This window comes from Protopterus annectens, chromosome 14.part0 (assembly GCF_019279795.1).
Source record: "Protopterus annectens isolate FY-2018-M chromosome 14.part0, PAN1.0, whole genome shotgun sequence".
In the NCBI taxonomy this organism is placed as follows: Eukaryota; Metazoa; Chordata; order Ceratodontiformes; family Protopteridae; genus Protopterus; species Protopterus annectens.
The window spans coordinates 464,186,245-464,206,034 of NC_056748.1; positions in this window are offsets into that span (position 1 = coordinate 464,186,245).

Consider the following 19,790-nt stretch of genomic DNA (forward strand, 5'->3'; position numbering starts at 1 on the left):
ATAGGGGAAAAAAGGGGGCATTTGTAAGGGCTTCCGCCAGTTTTGGTTTCCACTGGCTCAGGGGCCTTGAAGGATACCACACCAGTCTTGAGTAGTATGAAGTTTGCTTTTGAGAAATTCTTCACTGTGGTCTTTTTTGTTTGGGGTGGGGGCGGGATGTGGATTTCCAGTGAGATTAGTTTATGATCAGATCTCACCAATGAGGGATATACTTCTGGTGTGGAGCATTTTGTCCCCATGTTTGTGATAATGAGATCTAGTATATTTTCTCCTCTCATGGGAACAGTGACTAGCTGTTCCATGGCATTTGAATTTATGAACTCCAGGAACCATTGGGCTAGAAAGTTAGGGCTTGAGTAATGTTCCCAGTCTATATTCGGGTAGTTGAAGTCACCCAATATGATGGTGTTTGGAGATACATTTATACCCTCCAGTGTCTTCAGGAAGGCTGTGTGGGGTTCCTGAGTTTGAGAGGGTGGCCTGTAGCATGCTACAATTTGTAGAGCAGTTTTGCCTATGGTTAGTTGCACCTGGATGGTTTCAAGCTGCATTGCCACCAACCTGGAGGTGTGGGTATCCTTTATGAATATGGATACACCCTCCTTTTGTGGTGTGGTCCGGGTTTTGGGCCGGAACGCATGATATGAGGTAAAACCTAATAGTGCCGGGGTGCTCTCAGGAGCCTTGAACCAGGTTTCAATTACAGCACAGACATCGATGTTCTCCATACTAAGAAGGGCCTCAAGTGCGTGCATTTTGAGATTTAGACTTCTGGCATTGAGCAGCATTACCCTCAGTTTCTTCCCATTTTTGTTTTCTAGGGTGGTAGGTTTAGAATTTGAGCCTTGCCTAAAAAAGGCACTATCGGGGTGGCAAGAGCCTTAGCCAATATCCGGAATCCCAGGGGTGACAGGTGCAAGCCGTCCCTTGCGAAGCAGCGTGGCTTGTCAAGCATGTCATCCCAGGCAGACGGACACTGGATCCCCTTTGAATGACGCCAGACATTAAGCCAATTGTTAAAGCTGATCATCTTGTCTCTATATTGTGGCATCATTCTTGGTGAAGGAAGGATACTGCTCAGGGTCAGGGTCATACCTGCCTGGGCTACATAATCAGAGAGCTCCTCTATGTCTCTTTTCATGTAGTCCAGGGAGGTACGTCTCAGGTCGTTCACACCTGCATGGACAATGACTGTGTCATATTTGTACCTGCCATGGAGTGACCCGAGTGCTTGTGTTATGTGGCGGATTCTAGCGCCCGATAGGCAGCTTACTGTGACCCTCTCCTTGTTCAGCCTGGTGAGTGGGACGTCAGTGTGTCTGACTATGGATTCACCTATGACAAGTATGTTTGGTGTTGTATCCACAGAGGTTGTTGCACACCTATAATGATTAGTCATCTTTGCTAGACTTTGCTTGCTTTGGAAAAGATTTCAAATATACCTCAAGCATAAACCCTCACTCACACTCTTCAATAGAAACCGTGATGAGTGGATGTGAAACAGAATACGTAGCCCAGGGATCACTGCAGTGGCTAAGCTTGTCACAAGCATACAGAAGTGACCTAAGGTCTGGAAAGTGCCAGCACACTCTGGCAAAGATAACAGATGTGTTCATGGAGAAAGCAGAGTACCCACCTATGAAATAATTGAGGTCACATGTATGTATATGGATTTTTTCCACAGCTACCTTACATGTGTAATGCACATACAGTTGTCATTGTGATATGTCATACACTAGAAAAATCAAAACCTACTCCATATTGACCAACAGTGTCACACACCTGGAACACACACACCCAGTAAGCAAGTGCAAGATTCAAACTCCTTCCTAACTACATTATGATACTACAGCAGTATGCATTTACACGATGCGCTATACACATTACTGGGATTTCACCTTTCCACACGTATATTTGTAGGATGGTAACATCATCAGACTTGTCAAAGATGAGTATACCACTTTTAAAGGGTGTGAGTATTCTCCAAAAAGGTTGCTCCTCCCTAGGGAGAGACACACACTCACACACACAGTTGGCAAGTGCAGGATTCAAACCCCTACCTAACTACATTATGATACTACAGCAGTATGCATTTACACGACGTGCTATACACATTACTGGGATTTTTCCTTTCCACACGTATATTTGTAGGATGGTGACATCATCAGACTTGACAAAGAGGAGTATATCACTTTTAAGGGGTGTGAGTAGTCTCCAAAAAGGTTGCTCCTCCCCAGGGAGAGACACACACACAGTTGGCAAGTGCAGGATTCGAACCCCTAACTACATTATGATACTACAGCAGTATGCATTTACACGACGTGCTATACACATTACTGGGATTTTTCCTTTCCACACGTATATTTGTAGGATGGTGACATCATCAGACTTGACAAAGAGGAGTATATCACTTTTAAGGGGTGTGAGTAGTCTCCAAAAAGGTTGCTCCTCCCCAGGGAGAGACACACACACAGTTGGCAAGTGCAGGATTCGAACCCCTAACTACATTAAGATACTACAGCAGTATGCATTTACATGACGCGCTATACACATTACTGGGATTTCACCTTTCCACAGGTATATTTGTAGGATAGTGACATCATCAGACTTGACAAAGATGAGTATACCACTTTTAAGGGTGTGAGTAGTCTCTAAAAAGGTTGCTCCTCCCCAGGGAGACACACACACTCACACACACAGTTGGCAAGTGCAGGATTCAAACCCCTACCTAACTACATTATGATACTACAGCAGTACACATTTACATGACGCACTATACACATTACTGGGATTTCTCCTTTCCACAGGTATATTTGTAGGATGGTGACATCATCAGACTTGACAAAAATGAGTATACCACTTTTAAGGGGTGTGAGTAGTCTCCAAAAAGTTGCTCTCTCCCCTGGGAGACACACACACACACACACACACACACACACACACACACACACACACACACACACACACACACACACACACACACACACACACACACACAGTTGGCAAGTGCGGTGTTCTTAATCCAAACTTAATACATCTTTACACTACAGCAAGCAATATGGAGTTTCAGGGTGCAATACAGACATTACTTGCTGACAGTTTGCCCAAAGGTTTTTTTTTTTACAGTTGTTAACCTCAGCAGGCTTATCATACTAGGTGTATTGCATGCATAGGCCATGACCATATCATATATGGGTTGATGCACCACATGCTGGCACACACAGGGTCAAACCCCTGGCTAAGCTCTGTCAACCCAATACTGGACAATACAGTCAGGAGGAGTAGGGTCATACAACCACAACAACAACTGTCTCACATAGACCTACAATATAAGCACCAGCAAAACACACACATAAGTACACATTACCATACTCGGAGAATACAAATATTAATCTGAAAAAGAGAAAGTGTCCTCCTAAGCAGACAAGCAAGCAACATGCACCTCCAAGCACACACCAGAAAACACATAATACACCAAAGCAGTGTGCCTCACAACAGGCCCTGAGGCAAAACATACCCAACACACATAATAGGTGACTTCATAGTCAGGCACACAGATGTTCCACTCACTCGGCTGGACAAGGGGAAGGTTACTGTCAGTTGTCTGTCAGGTGCTATGATCCGCCACATAACACAAGCACTTACATCACTCCAGAACAGATACATATATGACGTGTTCTTTGTACATGTCAGTGTGGATGATCTGAGACATACCTCCCAGGACAACATGACAAGAGATATATATTAGCTCTATGATCATGTAGCCCAGGCTGGTATGACCCTGACCTTGAGTAGCATCCTACCTTCACCTACATGATACTGCAATATAACAGAAAGACGATAAACTTCAACAATTGGCTGAGCTTCTGGTGTCATTCAAAGGGGATCCAGTCTCTGTCTGCCTGTGATGACATGATAGACAAGCCTCGTTGCTTCACTACAGATGGTTTGCACCTGTCACTCCTATGCTTCTGAATACTGGCCAAGGCTCTTGCTGTCCCCATATTACCTTTATTAGGCAAGGCTCAAAGGTTCATAGGTAGGTACTAGGCTATCGGCCCTGGGGCCTATACAAGCCCAGCCAAAAAGGTACCCTGGCTTTTGCCACCCAAGAAATTTATTTTCCTGTGCCACTGTCGAGCAGAGACACAGAAGTGATCCCCAGGGTGAATTCCCTATTTCCCATCCAATCATCAAGATTTTTCTTGAAGAGTGCTAATGAGAAGCTTTGTTTGATATAGATAGGTAGTTTATTCTGGAGTATGGGAAGTCTCTGGGACAGGAATCTATCCCTCTGGCATGTTCTGTTTATTGTGGTGACAAGGTTTAGGTCCCTAGAGCATGTAGGAACATAGGTTCATAGGTAGGTACTAGGCTATCTGCCCAAGGGCATTTATAAGCCTAGCCAGAATGTGTTGGCTTCAGCCTCCCTTTTAAATTAGTTTCCTGGGCCTCTGTCTAGCAGGGCCACTGAAGTGATCCCAGGGGTAAATTTACAATTTCCCATCCACTCGTCAAGATTCCTCTTGAAGAGAGTCAGCAAGGGGCTCTGCCTAACATAAACTGGGATTCTATTCCAGAGCGAGGGAAGTCCCTGGGACAGGAATCTATCCCTCCAGCACGTTCTGTTTATTGCTGTGCTGAGGTTTAATTCACTGGAGCGTGTGGCTCTAAGAGATTTGGTTTTCTTGAGGTGGAGCATGTCCATTAATTCCGGGTTGAACATGGCCTTATACGTCAGGCATAGATCACCTCTGTGGAGCATGTCCATTAATTCTGGGTTGAACATGGCCTTATACGTCAGGCATAGATCACCTCTGAGCGGGCAGTAAGCAACCGAGTAGAGCTGGAGTTTCTTTAGTCGAGCTGCATAGGGCATCTCTTTGAGGCCCATGATCCTCTTGATGAGGTACTTCTGTGGTCTTACCAGCTGTTGCATGTGCCGATTAAGATACATACCAAATGGAGTATTGTACTCTATTATGGGCCTAATGAGTGATGAGTAGAGGGGTACACTGACCTCTCATGATCTAGAGGTGAACCCTTTCGTGATTAGGTGGGCTACATAGAAGGAATTTCTAACCACTTTGGCAATGTGATTATCAAAGGAGAGGTTACTATCTACCTGGGTCCCCAGGTCCCTAATTACATTTTCTGTACCTAGTGGATTACCACCTATGTGGTGATTCATGGGCACTTTGTTTTTTCCAAAGGGGATGACTATGCATTTTTTGGCATTCAGCTTGAGGCCGTGGTTTTGACACCAGGTATCTGTCTCTGTAAGACCCTTCTGGAGGATGTCTGTGTCAGCCAGAGAGTCAATTATGGCCCCCAGTTTGCAGTCATCTGCGAACTTGGTCAGCCACAGTCCTCCCGTGCTTGCCTGTACCTCAGAGAAGTATATACTGAACAGGAGGGGTCCCAGGACTGAGCCCTGTGGGACGCCACTTGTGACTGGTTTAGAGTTGGACATGGCACCCGCAACTCTGACCATGTGTGTTCTATCCATGAGCCAGTTGACCACCCATCTCGTGACATAGGGGTTAATGTTCAAGCTGGTAAGCTTGTCTTTGATGCCAGAGTAGGGAATGGTGTCAAAGGCCTTAGTGAGGTCCAGGTAGGCTGTGTGGACTACCTTCCCTTCATCTATGGCCTTGGTAACTGTTTCAAAGAAGTCAACTAGGTTTAGGAGGCAGGATCTGCCTTTAACAAAGCCGAACTGGGAAGGGTCCAGTGTCTGGAGGTTCCCAATATGAGTTCCATGATAATTCGCTCCATAGCTTTACAGAGCAGGCTGGTCAGGCTTATAGGGTGATAGTTCCCAGGTTCTGTTGTGGCACCACCTTTGCGGAGCAGCATGACTGTTGCTGTATGCCATTCTTTGGGTACATAGCCTGTGGTAAGGCTGAGTCTGAACAGTGAATTTAGGTGAGGGTTTAGTTCCTTTTGGAGCTCGTGTAAGACACAACCTGGGACACCATCCAGTCCCATTGATGCTGTGTTCTTAGCTTTGGAGAGAGCTGTTTTTACCTGCATGTCCATGATGTCTGGGGCTTTGCATTCTTCTGGGATGGACATGGGCCCTTTTGGGGGTGGGGGGGTGAAGTTTGCACTGAACTTGTCCGCCAGGATGTTGGCAATGTCAGTTGATTCAGTGTATTTTTTGCCATTTTGCAGTAGCTCAGAGCATATCTGAGAGTTGCCACCTAAATGTTTGATATAGCTAAAGAAGGCTTTGTGGTTATCTTTAGATTCCTTGGCTATTTTTCTTTAGAAACTGGCCTTGGATGATTTTATGAGTGATCATAGCTTCTTGCTAATAATGATCAGTGATGCCTTTCCTTTTTGGAATTTTGCTCTATCATGTAGTAGTTTCCTCCTTCTGTTGTATAGCTTATTTATGGCCAAGGACCACCAGACTGGTTTCCTCTTTTTGGTGGAGTGAGTCTTGGTTTTACTTGGGATGGCTTGATCCATGCATCCCTGTAGATGCTCATAGAATGCACTTGTAAAGGATTCTGAGGATTGGATAGCATTATCCTGTAGCAAGGGGGCTTTGAAACTTTCCACTTTGGTCTTGACAAGTGTGAAGTTTGCTTTTGAAAAGTTTTTCACAGTGGTTTCCTTGACTGGGGTGTGGTCGGGATGTGGATGTCCAGTGTGATTACTTTATGATCTGATCTTACCAGCGAGGGGTTTACCTCTGGTGTGGAACACTGATCCCCCATGCTAGTGATGATCAGGTCCAGTATGTTGTCACCTCTAGTGGGCGTGGTGATCAGCTGTTCCAGGGCATTTGAGTTTATAAACTCTAAGAAGCATTGGGCAAAGGAGTTTATACTTGAGTAATTCTCCCAGTCAGTGTTTGGGTAGCTGAAATCTCCTAATATCATGGTGTGTGGTAGGGCCTTTATATTTTCCAGTGTTCTCAGGAATGCTGAGTGAGGGTCCTGAGACAAGGTAGGTGATCTGTAGCAAGCTATGATCTGATAAGCAGCTTTGCCCACTGTTAGTTGCACTTGGATGGTCTCCGAGGCCTCGTGCTGTGCCAGCAACCTGTAGGTGTGGGTATCCTTTATGAAAATGGATACACCCCCTCCTTTTGTATTTCGGTCTGGGTTTTGGGGCCAAAGCTCAGAGGGACTGGGATTTCTTTAAGTGGAGCATGTCCAACATCTCTGTGTTTGACATAGCTTTGTATGTTAGGCAGAGATCACCTCTGAGTAAGTGATATGCGACAGAGTAAAGCTGGAGTGTTTTGAGATGGCCTGTGTAGGGCATGTATTTGAGGCCACTATTCCTCTTTATGAGGTATTTCTGCGGGCTTTCCAGTTGTTGTAGATGTCTTGTGAGGTACATACCAAAAGGGGTGTTGTACTCTATAATGGATCTAATGAGTGATGAGTAGAGGGGAACAATGACCTCTTTTTTTCTGCATGAGAAACCTTTTGTGATGAGGTGTGCCACGTAGAAGGATTTCCTGACTACTGTGGTGATGTGATTATCAAAGGTGGGACTACTGTCCACCTGTGTCCCAAGGTCTCTTATCACACTTTCAGTGTTAAGTATACTACCACCTATGTTGTAGTTCATGGGTACAGAGCTTTTACCAAAGGGGATGACAATGCACTTTTTGGCACTGAGCTTGAGGCCATGACTTTGACACCAGGCATCTGTCTCAGTGAGGCCCTTTTGTAGGATGTCCACATCGTTAGTAGTTTTGATTATGGCTCCTAGTTTGCAGTCATCTGGGAACTTCATTAGCCAAAGACTTTCTGTGTTAGCCTGTACTTCAGGGAAGTAGATACCAAACAGGACAGGACACGACACAGGACTGAACCCTGTGGTACTCCACTTGTCACTGGTCTGAAGTCAGATTTGGAGTCTGCTACTTTACAGTGTGGGTTCTTTCAGTGAGCCAGTTGGCAACCCATCTTGTGACATAGGGATTTATACCTAGTTTAGTGAGTTTGTCTATAATTCTAGAGTGGGGGATGGTGTTGAAAGCCTTGGCAAGATCTAGATAGGCTGTGTGAACCACCTTACCCTTGTCTATGGCTTTGGTGACTGCTTCAAAGAAGTCTATCAGGTTTAGGAGACATGATCTGCCTTTTACAAACCCGAACTGGTTGTGGTCCAGAGTTTGGAGATTACCAATGTCTTTGTTTATAAGTTCCATGATGATACGTTCCATGGCCTTGCAGACGAGGCTCATCAGGCTAATGGGGCGGTAGTTCTCGGGGTCCATGGTGGCTCCCCCTTGTGTAGTGGGATAACCGTTGCTGTGCACCATTCAGCAGGCACAAAGCCTGAGGTGAGGCTATGACTGAACATGGTACTTAGGTGTGGTGCCAGTTCGTTCTGTAGTTCGTGTAGAACGCAGCCTGGGATGTTATCTGGTCCCATGGATGCTGTGTTCCTGGCTTTGGAGAGTGGTTTTTACCTGTGCAGCCATGATGACATCAACTTTGCATTCTTCCAGTATAGAAATGGGCTCTTTCATGGGTGAGAGGGGGGTAAAGTTAGCACTAATCCTATCTGCCAGGATGTTGGCAATATCAGTTGGGTCTGTATATTTAGTGCCATTGTGCTGTAACTCAGAGCAGATCTGAGTGTTGCCATTGAGATTCTTGACATCGCTATAGAATGCTTTGTGGTTGTCTTTAGAATCAGTGGTGATTTTGTTTTCGTAACTAGCTTTGGAGGATGTTATCAGGGATCACAGCTTCTTACTGAGGTTGACCAGGGAGCTCCTCCACTCATGGGATTTTACCCTCTTTTGAAACAGTTTCTTCCTTCTGTTGTACAGTTTGTTTATGGCAGGGGACCACCAGATTGGGTTCCTTTTCTTGGAGGATAGCGTCTTGGTTCTGTTTGGGATAGCACGATCCATGCACTCATGTAAGTGCTTATAAAGTGCAATTGTGTAGAATTCAGTAGTCGTAACTGTATTGTCCATCTGCATGGGTGTCCTGAAGTTCACCACTTCTGTCTTAAGAAGCATGAAGTTGGCTTTAGAGAAATTTTTTAACATGGTTTCCTTAATGGGGGGTGGGGGCAGAATGTGAATATGTAGGCTAATTAGCTTATAGTCAGATCCGACAAATGAGGCGTTGACTGCAGCTGTGGAACACCAGTCACTCAGGACAAACCAAACACCGTAACCAACACAAATAACCTCAAAGTGAGCTAAATGCTACTCATTGCCAGAAGTCTCAGCCTCCAAATGCACACACTCGAGGCACTTCTCAGTATGGAGAATATTGATATCTGTGCAGTAACAGAAACCTAGTTCAAAGCTCCAGAGAGCACACCAGCACTACCAGGATACTACTCACTCCATACCTTCCAGCATCAGAACCTGGATCATAGCACATAGGTTTGGATGTATCCATATTCATCAAGGATACCTACACCTCTCTCTACAGGATATGTACCCATAGATTGTTGCACAGCAACATTCTTCCCACTCCACAGGGGTGGGGCCACAAAAGACCCTTGGCATTCACGCTCTATGAGCCTGACGAGTCTGATCTGCAAGGCAATGGAGCCAATCATAATGGAAGTCAACAATAAAGACACTGGGATCCTTCACACAGTTGAGCACACCCAGTTTGGCTTCGTCAAATGCAGATCACGCCTCCTGAACTGGGTGGATTTCTTTGAGACAGTTACCCAGGCTACAGATGATTGAAATGAGTTCCACACAGCCTACCTATACTTTGCTAAGGCCTTTGACACCATTCCCCAGTCAAGTATCATAGATGAACTCACCAACCTGGGCATGAATCCATACATCACAAGATGGATTGCAAACTGGCTCACAGAGAGATCCCACAAATTAAGAGTTGCTAGCTACATGTCAGACTCTACCCCAGTAACAACTGGTGTCCCCCAAGGTTCAGTCCTGGGGTCCCTCCTGTTTGGTATAGACTTCTCAAATGTACATGCCAACACAGGAGGGTTGTGGTTGACTAAGTTTGCTGGGAACTGTAAAGTGTTTGCCATAATAGATTCCCCGGATGACACAAATATTCTCCAGTAGGGACTCTATGTTGTTAACAACAACAACAACAGGGACTCTATGAGACAGATGTGTGGTGTCAGAATCATGGCCTCAAGCTCAATGTGGAAGAATGCATAGTAATCCCCTTTGGTGAAAACAAAGTACCCACATACTACCACATAGGTGTTACCCCCTAAAAACTGACAAGGTAATAAGGAATCTGGGGACACAAGTAGATAGTCATCTTTCCTTTGACAACCATGTTGCCAAAGTGATTAGGAAATCCTATGTGGCCCATCTAATCAACAAAGGGTTTGCATCAGGATCAAAAGAGGTAGTGGTGGCCCTCTACTCTTAAGTCATCAGACCCATCATTGAGTACAATGCACCATTTTGTATGTACTCGACTAAGCATATCCAGAAGCTGTAGAGACCACAGAGGTACCTCACCAAGAGGATTACTGGCCTCAAACAGTTGTGTTACGCAACACAACTGGTAAAACTAAATCTGTTGTCTGCTGCGTACCGCCTACTCAGATGCACACTCTGCCTAACATGCAGAGCCATGTCCAACACATAACTGGTGAACATGCTCCATCTACAGATAACAAAATTGAGTCACACTAAACACTCCAGGGATATGAACCTCATCACAACAATGAATACAACATGCTGGTGGGATAGAACCCCAGACACTTGCCTTACTGTGGAACAGAGTCCCAATGTACATCAGACAGAGCCCCTCGCTGACACTCTTCAATAGGAACCTTGATGAGTGGATGGGAAACAGACAATTCATTCCAGGCATCACATCAGCAGCCCCAGTAGAAAGGGGCTTAGGGTACTAACTATTAGAACTAGGGCTTAGGAGACTACCCAATGGGGTGGTGAACACTGCACAACTTGCCTAGGCTAATATATGCCTTCATGAAGATAGTCTACTACATACCTATAAATCTATGTGACAGGTACATGTCTACAGATAGTAGATGTGTACTTCATTGTACAGTCATGTTGTACAGCAGGCACATGGACCACATACACTGTATTGCTTACAGATACTGGTGGCTGTTATGTACAGTGGGTGAGATGTGCACCTCATGTCTTTTGTGCCATTGGGATGTGTGCTGGGTGGGACAGTCCTGGATGGCTCCCTGTCATGGTCACCCTCTTAAACACATCTCTGCCCATCCATCTTTGGCTTATTATACTGTGTTCCCCCTATATATATATATAGGTACATAGGTAGGTAATAGGCTATCTGCCTGAAGGCATATATTAGTATGGCCAGAGTGTGCAGCTATCACCACACATGGGGTTAGTTCCCTAGGCCTCTGTGTAGTAGAGCTGATGAAGTGATCCATGGTGTGACAGTTCAGTTTCTCATACACTCATCAAGGCTCCTCTGGAAGAGTGTCAGTGAGGGACTCAGCTTAATGTAGGTTGGGAGCCTGTTCCAAAGCAAGGGAAGTCTGTGAGTTAGTAATGTATCCCTCCAACATGTTCTATTTATTGTTGTGATGATGATATCCCTAGAGCATGTGGCACAGTGAGCTTGGGTTTACTTCAGATAGTGCATGTACATCAGTTCTGCATTGGACATGGACCTGTCTGTTGGGCAGAGATCGCCTGAGTAGACAGTATGCAACAGAGTACAGATTGAGTTAACTTCAGTCTTGTTGCATGGGGCAACTGTTTGAGGCCAGTAATCCTCTTGTTGAGGTACTTCTTTGGCCTTTCCAGCTGCTGAAGGTGCCTAGTCAGATTCATCGCAAGTGTTCCGTGATACTCTCTGATGGGTCTGATGACTGATGAGTAGAGGGAACCTCCTTTGACCTACATGGAAAGACCTTGACAATTGATGTGAACACATAGCATGATTTTCTAACCACTTTGTGACTGTGTTTCTGGAAGTAGAGATGACTATCCACATGTGTCCATAGATCCCTTATTATTACCTCCATATTTAGGGTGCTGGCACCTGTGTGGTATTTGTATGACTGTAGCTCGAGGCCATAATTTTGACACCACATCTGTCTGACTGAGACCCTTTTTAAGGATGTCCCTGTTGTCCCAAACATCGATTATGACAACCTTTTTGCAGTCATCCACAAACTTTGCTGTCCTTGTGTGTTTGACTGTATTTCTGAAAAGTATACACCAGGCAGGAGGGGTCCCAGGACTGAGCCATGGGGGTCAGCAGTTGTTACCAGCTTACAGTCCAACAGAGAGACCACAATTCTTACCTTGTGGGATCTATCTGTGCCCCAGCTGGCAATCTATCAGATGACATACGTGTTTATGCACAGGTTGTTGATTTTTGTGGATACGACATGTGTGTGGGATGTTGGAAAAGGGCTTTTCAAGGTCTATGTAGGCCGTGTGTAGCTCATTTCACTGATGTATGTCCTGGGTGACTGCTTGAAAACTGTCTAGCAGGTTTAGGAACCATGATCTGCCCCTGACCAAACCAAAATGGGTAGGGTTGGGTGTTTGTAGGCTCCCAATAGCTCTGTTTATGAGTTCCATAATGATGGACTCCATGGCCTTGCAGATCAGTCTTATTAGACTTATAAGACAATAGTTCCCATGGTCTGTTGTGCACCAACACTTGTGGAGTGTGCCAAACGTGGCTGTAACCCATTCAACAGTTTCATATCCTGTACAGAGGGTGAGTCTCAACAGACTGTTCAGGTGCAGGGTCTGTTTGTTTTGAAATTCACATATGACACAGCCAGGGAAACCAATTCATCCCATAGACGCCATGTTTTTAGGTTTGGATAGAGCTGTTTAAACATTGTATATGTGATTTCTGGGTTTTCACAATCTCCAGGTGTGGTAATGGGCCCTTTTGTCAGTGAGAGGGGGGTAAATATGTATGAACCTGTCTGACAAGATGTTGGCAATGTCAGTCATGTACATATATTCATTTACACTTTGCACTGACTCAGAACATATATGAGTTTACATTGATATTTATGACATAGCGAAAGAAAGCTTCATGGTTCTCTATGGACTCTTTGGCAATATATTTGCCAGAACTTGGCTTGGATAATGTTAGGAGTGCTCATTGTTTCTTGATTATACTAATCGGAGATTTATTTATCTTCTTTGGATTTTCACTTTCTTTGAACAACTTAAGTACTTGTAGTACATAGTTTGATTATGTCAGGGGTCCAATATATTATATGGGTCTGTTCTCATATCACTGTGTGCGCAAGGCAGGATTGGTGAATAGTGACAAGTGTCTGGAGTAAGAACTGCAACTGCCAGATATGTGTGGCCCACTGCTGTACTCAGACATGGCCTAAGTGTGTGAGCATGCCCAGTATGACATTTCCGTATGTTGCTGACTGACATTTGCTTCCTTAAGTGTGTGAGCATGCCCAGTAAGACCTTTCAGTATGTTGCTGACTGAAATTTGCTAAATTTGTTTAAGTGTGTGAGCATGCCAACTATGGGCATATATACTATATGTGTGTGAAAAATCAAGTTGGTTTTTACTTCAGGGCTCACCTTTGTGTTGTACATCGACAGGAAGCACGCTGTGCCTGCAGGGCTTCCATGAGTCAATTTGCATAGACTTATCAACATTTCTACATACAGGGAGGACAGCTATTATTTGTACATTTCTACCCGGGGGGCACACCTGATTGTTACTGTGGGTGTACATAGGATGAGGGGTACACCTGACACTTATACAAATTTGTTAGACCTGCACTGCTATGTCAGGTACTCCATTTCAGTCTGTACTGTTGCCTATTGTACTGGCTTGAGGCATACCACTGTACTACAGACCTTACCTTCCAATTACACGCATATTAGTTTGTGACTTCATAGCCTACCCAACCCACATCACACTGCCTGGCCTGCTGTTATCTGTCTGCATAGACCTGGGGGGAGGTTACTCATATGCCTCTTCAGAGGGCATGATACAGCATTTGTTTGTGTCTGCAATTGTCCTGCTGGCTGTGACTGTTAGGTATGTCACCCCCCAACTGGTATGCGAGTGACTTAAGTTGTGCCTGTGCCAGTGAAATGCTGTCATGGCTTAGTGGTTCAGTACTGTGACTATAGTGCACAGTATCCTGAGTTCGAGCCATGTCACTGCTTTTTATTTTCCTGCTGGGCAGACCTGACAGGTTAAGGAACACTAAAGCAGGTGTGAGCGTGTTTACCCAACTTTGCTCGACTTTGCCCAACATTGCCCAAATTTGCCTGACATTGCCCGACATTGCGCTGGTTAGCGCAGTGCGCAGCTACGCCCAATTGTATTTAAATATGCTCAATACTGGTAAAATGTGCTTAGCAGTACTTTATATTGCTTAGAATAGGGCACTCATGCCTCAGGTGGTGCTGCAGGGCTGCCTGTGTCGGATGCACATAGTATACTCCCTATACATGTTTGAAAACAGGTAGTGTCAAGCTAGGCATCCCTTTTACTGTATGTGCGAGTCAGAGAGAGGTGTCATTTCCAGGGTTCCTACTGAGTCAGTGTATGTGCTATGCGTTGCCTCTTTGCCAAGCCCAGGGCATACTGGGCACGCCTCCTTCTGCCTACTCCTCCGAGTCACGCTGTGCCTGTGCAGGCTTTGGCAATGATGGGGGGCTGTTTGGCCCTGCCCCATGCTGTTCCTGCTGCAGCTGTTTCCGCAGGATCATATTGTGTAGCATGGCACATACCATAACAATTTGGGTACATGTAGTTGGTGAGTATTGCAAGGCTCCACCAGATGTGTCCAGGCACCAGAACCGTGACTTGAGCATCCCAAACACATGCTCAATTATGTTTCTTGTTTATGTGTGTGCCTCATTATGGAGTTCTTGTTCTGGTGTGTGTGCATTTCTGATGGGTGTCATCAGCCATGGCTCCAGTGCGTATCCAGCATCCCCCACTAGGTGACCATCAGGGATGTCCCCATTGGTAAATCTCTGGTACAGCTGCATCAGATGCCAGATGTGGGAATCGTGATAGCTTCCAGGGCAGCCAGCACACACATTCATTATTATGCCCTGGGCATCACACACGACCTGGCAGTCAATGGAGGGGAAGCCCTTGCAGTTGATGTAGACCCTATCCCGCTCACTGGGTGGTGCTTTGATGCATATGTGCGTGCAGTCTATTGCACCCACTACCTCAGGGTATTCTGCTATTTTGTGGAAAAGACGCATATTGCTGGCCAATGCCTCACGTGAATTGGGGAAATATATGTGGTCACCGACGTGCTGACATGGCATCCAGGAACTGGTTGAGTACCCTGGATGCTGATGCCTGTGAAATCCCCATCATATCACCAGTTGGTCTCTGGAAGGTACCTGTAGCTAGTATTCTTATGCCAATGCATACCTTGGTATCCAATGGGATGGGTTCCCCTCTATTGGTTCTGTGTGTGAGGTGTGGCCAGCACAGCTCAACAATTTGCTGCAGGAGGTCTCTGTCCACCCTATAGCACTCCACTATCTCCAGCTCATGTAGCCCCTGGTAGGTTACCCTGGGTCAGTACACTCTTCTCCGTCTCCTCACTGTGGGTTGCTCAGCAGCATTCACAACATCACCACCCTCAGCACCTTGCACATGTTGGTTTATGATAGCAAGAGCAGCCCCTAACATTTTGTCTGACTTAAGCTTTTTAAGCTTTTCCTCTTTCTATACTGCAGTGTTGCAGACTTCTTGGGAAAAAAACAGGGGGGAATGCTGTTTGCAGAGTTTAAAGTGCTGGGCTGGGCTGGGCTAGTCTGCTGCCTGTGTAATTGGCTGATTCTGATATATTTCACCTGGCAGCTCTGCTAGTTCTCCTTGGTTAACTTCCTACTACTTCTTTTCCTTCCTTTTCCCTTTCTGTTTCCGCCCGGGGCAGCACCGCACAAACGCGCTCACATGCTGTGTGTATGTTTGCAAGAAATTTCTGAACTTTTAACAGTGTGCACCTTTGGTTTCAGGTTTTCAAATAGGACAACTGTAGACATGCCTCTTGCAATCCTGAGCAACTCAGGGCAAGCACAAGCCACTGTGCTCTAATTAGTTTACAGCCTTTCTGACATACCCCCGCATGATGTCACCTATATTCTACTCTACTACTCACCTACTCCTACACTTACACTCTTGGGACATGGCTCACATGCTGGGGAAAATTGGGATTCACTGTCCTTATCCTCATTTGTATAGGATTGCCTACTAATGCATGGTTACATCTGTCACACTGAGCTTCCCCCCTTAGCAACCACTACTCAGTGGCCATGTTGTCTTCAGCCTGCCATTCACCTGCATGACAGGATAAGTTTTTTTAGTGAAAATGCCTATTTTTGGCTATTTTTAAATTATTTGCTTGTTTTTTAAAGCGCCGCACTTTTGCGCGCTGCTGCGCTATGCTTAAACATTGGAGATCAGGGGAAAAAAGTTAGATTTTAATAATTTTAAACATTTATAAATGCCAATGGCCTTATATTTGGCCATTGGCATGCTTCCTCAACTGTATGCATCCTTTATTTGGAGCTGTCATAGCTCCGTTTAGCTATTTGCAGAACGGTACTCCCTTACCAACAGAGTACATTTCTGCAGATAACACTAATCTTCCACGGACAGGTTAGTGTTTCCTGGATTGCAAATTTACCTCATTTGCATAGCTTTCAGCAGCAAATGAGGTAATTTGCATACCATGACGCTGTCCATGCAAGAGTAGCTTTAGCAGCTCTCGTGCACGCCCCTGCCGGCTGTACCTGGATCGCACGGCAGACATATTGCCGCCATGAGCTCCTACACTCTTCTTGCACTCCATGCAAGCTTTCGTAAATCTGGCCCAATGTCTATTTATGTAGTATAAATACATAGTTATGTAAATCACAAATACTTATTATATTTCTAAATGTTTTACAACTACATTCTAATTTCAAATTGTAAGTGTAATAACAAATAATTTAAAGAACAATGCTAAAAAATTTAACTATAGTTTATAGAGTATAAAATGTGAACGCAGACCTTCCCAGACTGGATAAATAGTTACAGGAAATGTTCTAAAAACAAGAATGATTGCCAGACAAGTGGCTTATATTTTTCTAAACTATTATTGTTATTAAAACATAATTGTTAAAATGTTTACAGGCAACACTATTTGGTAATTGTAATAAAAGGTCACAATTGTGCATAGATGTCACTGATAATCTGTTTGCAAGTAAATGTTAAAAGAAAAAAAACTCAGTTGCATCAAGTACAGCCAGCAGATGGGCTATAGTATACATATAGTTCAAATCAATTGTGCAGGAGGGTATAAATACCTACTAGTGGTAATAAACAGCAAAAGCTTTATAAAACATGATGAAATCAGACAAAGGTCCATAGTTTGTTAACCTAATAAAGCAAACAAACAATCCTGCAGTATACTACAGATGGGAGGGGCCCTCTCTCAGTTTTACGCTGACTGTATAAGCAGTACTGCACAATGGTCTGAAATAGAGCTACAGGAGGAAATAATATTTCATTCCTTCTTGACAATACTCTTTTAGGTGGGGAAGGAAAAACAGGTATTAGTGCATAAGAAACACCGGTAAACAGATTAAATCTGAAAGTCCAAGATATTTTATGCTAGTTATTATTGTATTGTTTAGTATTTAATTGTATTTACAACCTGTTAAACTGTAAAGCTATACACAAGATGATTTAAAATTGCTTTATTACAGCTATACAAGAGAGTAAAAATATGTAAAAAAAATGAACAAGAATGGTCACTATCTTTAATATGTTTTTGGCAAGACAATGTTGGTATACAAAAAGCATAGCTGCCTCTGATGGCAATTTCACTATATATTTCTAAAGAGGCATAACAATTTCCAAGATTTTGCTTAATATTAATGTTATTAAATTTGTAAGATTAGACTAAATGTACTTTACAATCTTTGTATGTGCAAATGCAGAAGAATTCAGTACAAATTATAGTCTTTTTATGTACAAATGCAGAAGAATTCAATACAAATGAAATTAATGTCTAGCAACGAATATGTGTGAAAAAACATCTTTAAAAATGGGTCCAGGGTACCTACTAGATTGAAATGCATGAATAGCAAACAGTCTGTGTAAATACATACTGTACAGGATACATTGTAATAAGTTCAAAATTAATTTGTCAAGTTGTAATATTGGTTTCAAGTTGCAGTTTTATCATTGGTTTTTGGACCATCATTTTATCTGTACTAGTATTGGTTACCCCAGCTAGAGAAAAAAAAAATAAAATATTGTATTCATACAGCTAATGGACTAATATGTAAACAACATTTTTCATAGTATATTTCACTGTCAACCAAAACGTTTATGGGCAGTTCAGAAATATAACCACAATGTTATGGATAAAATGACATTGAAAATGTATATTTTCAGCAGTGTATAAATGCTTGCAGTAGCACATAGTTCTTGTCTTTTATAGATATTAGTCTATTTTGAATTCAACAGTTGCAAAGAGTTAATGGAACAGTTCTAAGCCATAAATTAAATTATGTGATTGCAAAAGAATAAATTAATCAAGTTAAAAAATAAAATTAAAACAGACACAGCCCATAACTGATGAAATATTTTCACCGAATAGTTTTCAAAAGAAAAAGTTGTTAAATACATTCAGTTTTGGTAGTAATACTTGATATAATTGTATTAACTATGTAAAATTGCATTTTGACTTGTATCAAAAGAAGAATAAAGGTTTTGTTTCTTAATGTGTTTTCTATATAATGTGATCAAAAATACATATCAGTATAAAGTGTTTTGAGTATGTTTAAAAAAAGAGGGAATTGTTAGAGATTATGAATATAAGGCTGAAATTAATTATGTTGTAAATATGCTGAAAGATAAAGCATAGAATAAACAGTTTGCTTGAATATATGTATAGAGTTTAGCAATGTAAAATGGGCATTCATACTATATGTATAACAGGCTTCTCTTCACAGCATCAAAAAAGGCCTAACAAAGCAATATTGGAAAGCAAGTATTACATGATTTTCTCATGTTTGCAGAACAAATATCTAAACTCAGCAATACGTGATGTTTTTTAATATGAACAGAACATATGTTTCCTTTCATACTTCTGGTATTCTGATTGCGTGCATTTGTTTATTTTCACATCAGCAGAACTGCTGACAAGTAAATTATGAAAGGACAATAGAAAAGTCTAAAAACAGACATTATGTGACTTCCCACAGAAGGCAAAAAAGATACCAAGAGGAAATAACAAAATCTATGTGCGTGACTAGCACTCTATATAACAATTGTAGTAGTTCAGTTATGTGAGAGACAGAGAGAGGTATTTTGTAGAAGTCATCATTCATATCTGTAATGAAGGAAAACTTTGTAAATATATGCTACAAACTGACAGAAAGAGTACGTGTTGTTTGTTATAAAAATAAGTTATCTGTAACTGTGCTTATAGCTGCAAAATATATTTCTTTATCAGTGTGTAATTTGAGAGGCTTGATGCTTTAAACAGATTACAGCTGGAGTCATGCAAAGCTCTGTGACTTTGATTTTAGCAGTAAACAGCCAGCAAGACTGTGTGTCTTAAAAAGACTTTGGTTCCAGCACAACAAAAAAGCACAGCATAGAAGCAGAGCGCAAATTAAAATACATTTTCACTAGGATCAGGAAATTTACCCTTTTCTTCACTATAGTGCAATCTTTGAGTTGGTATATATAATTTGCAGGTGTTGTGGGGGGTACATGGGGGGGCTTGCCCCCTGCATAAAAAAAGTAGATTTATGCGGGGGGGGGGGGTTGGATGTTTGAGTTTGCAGAAACTTGATTATGTCT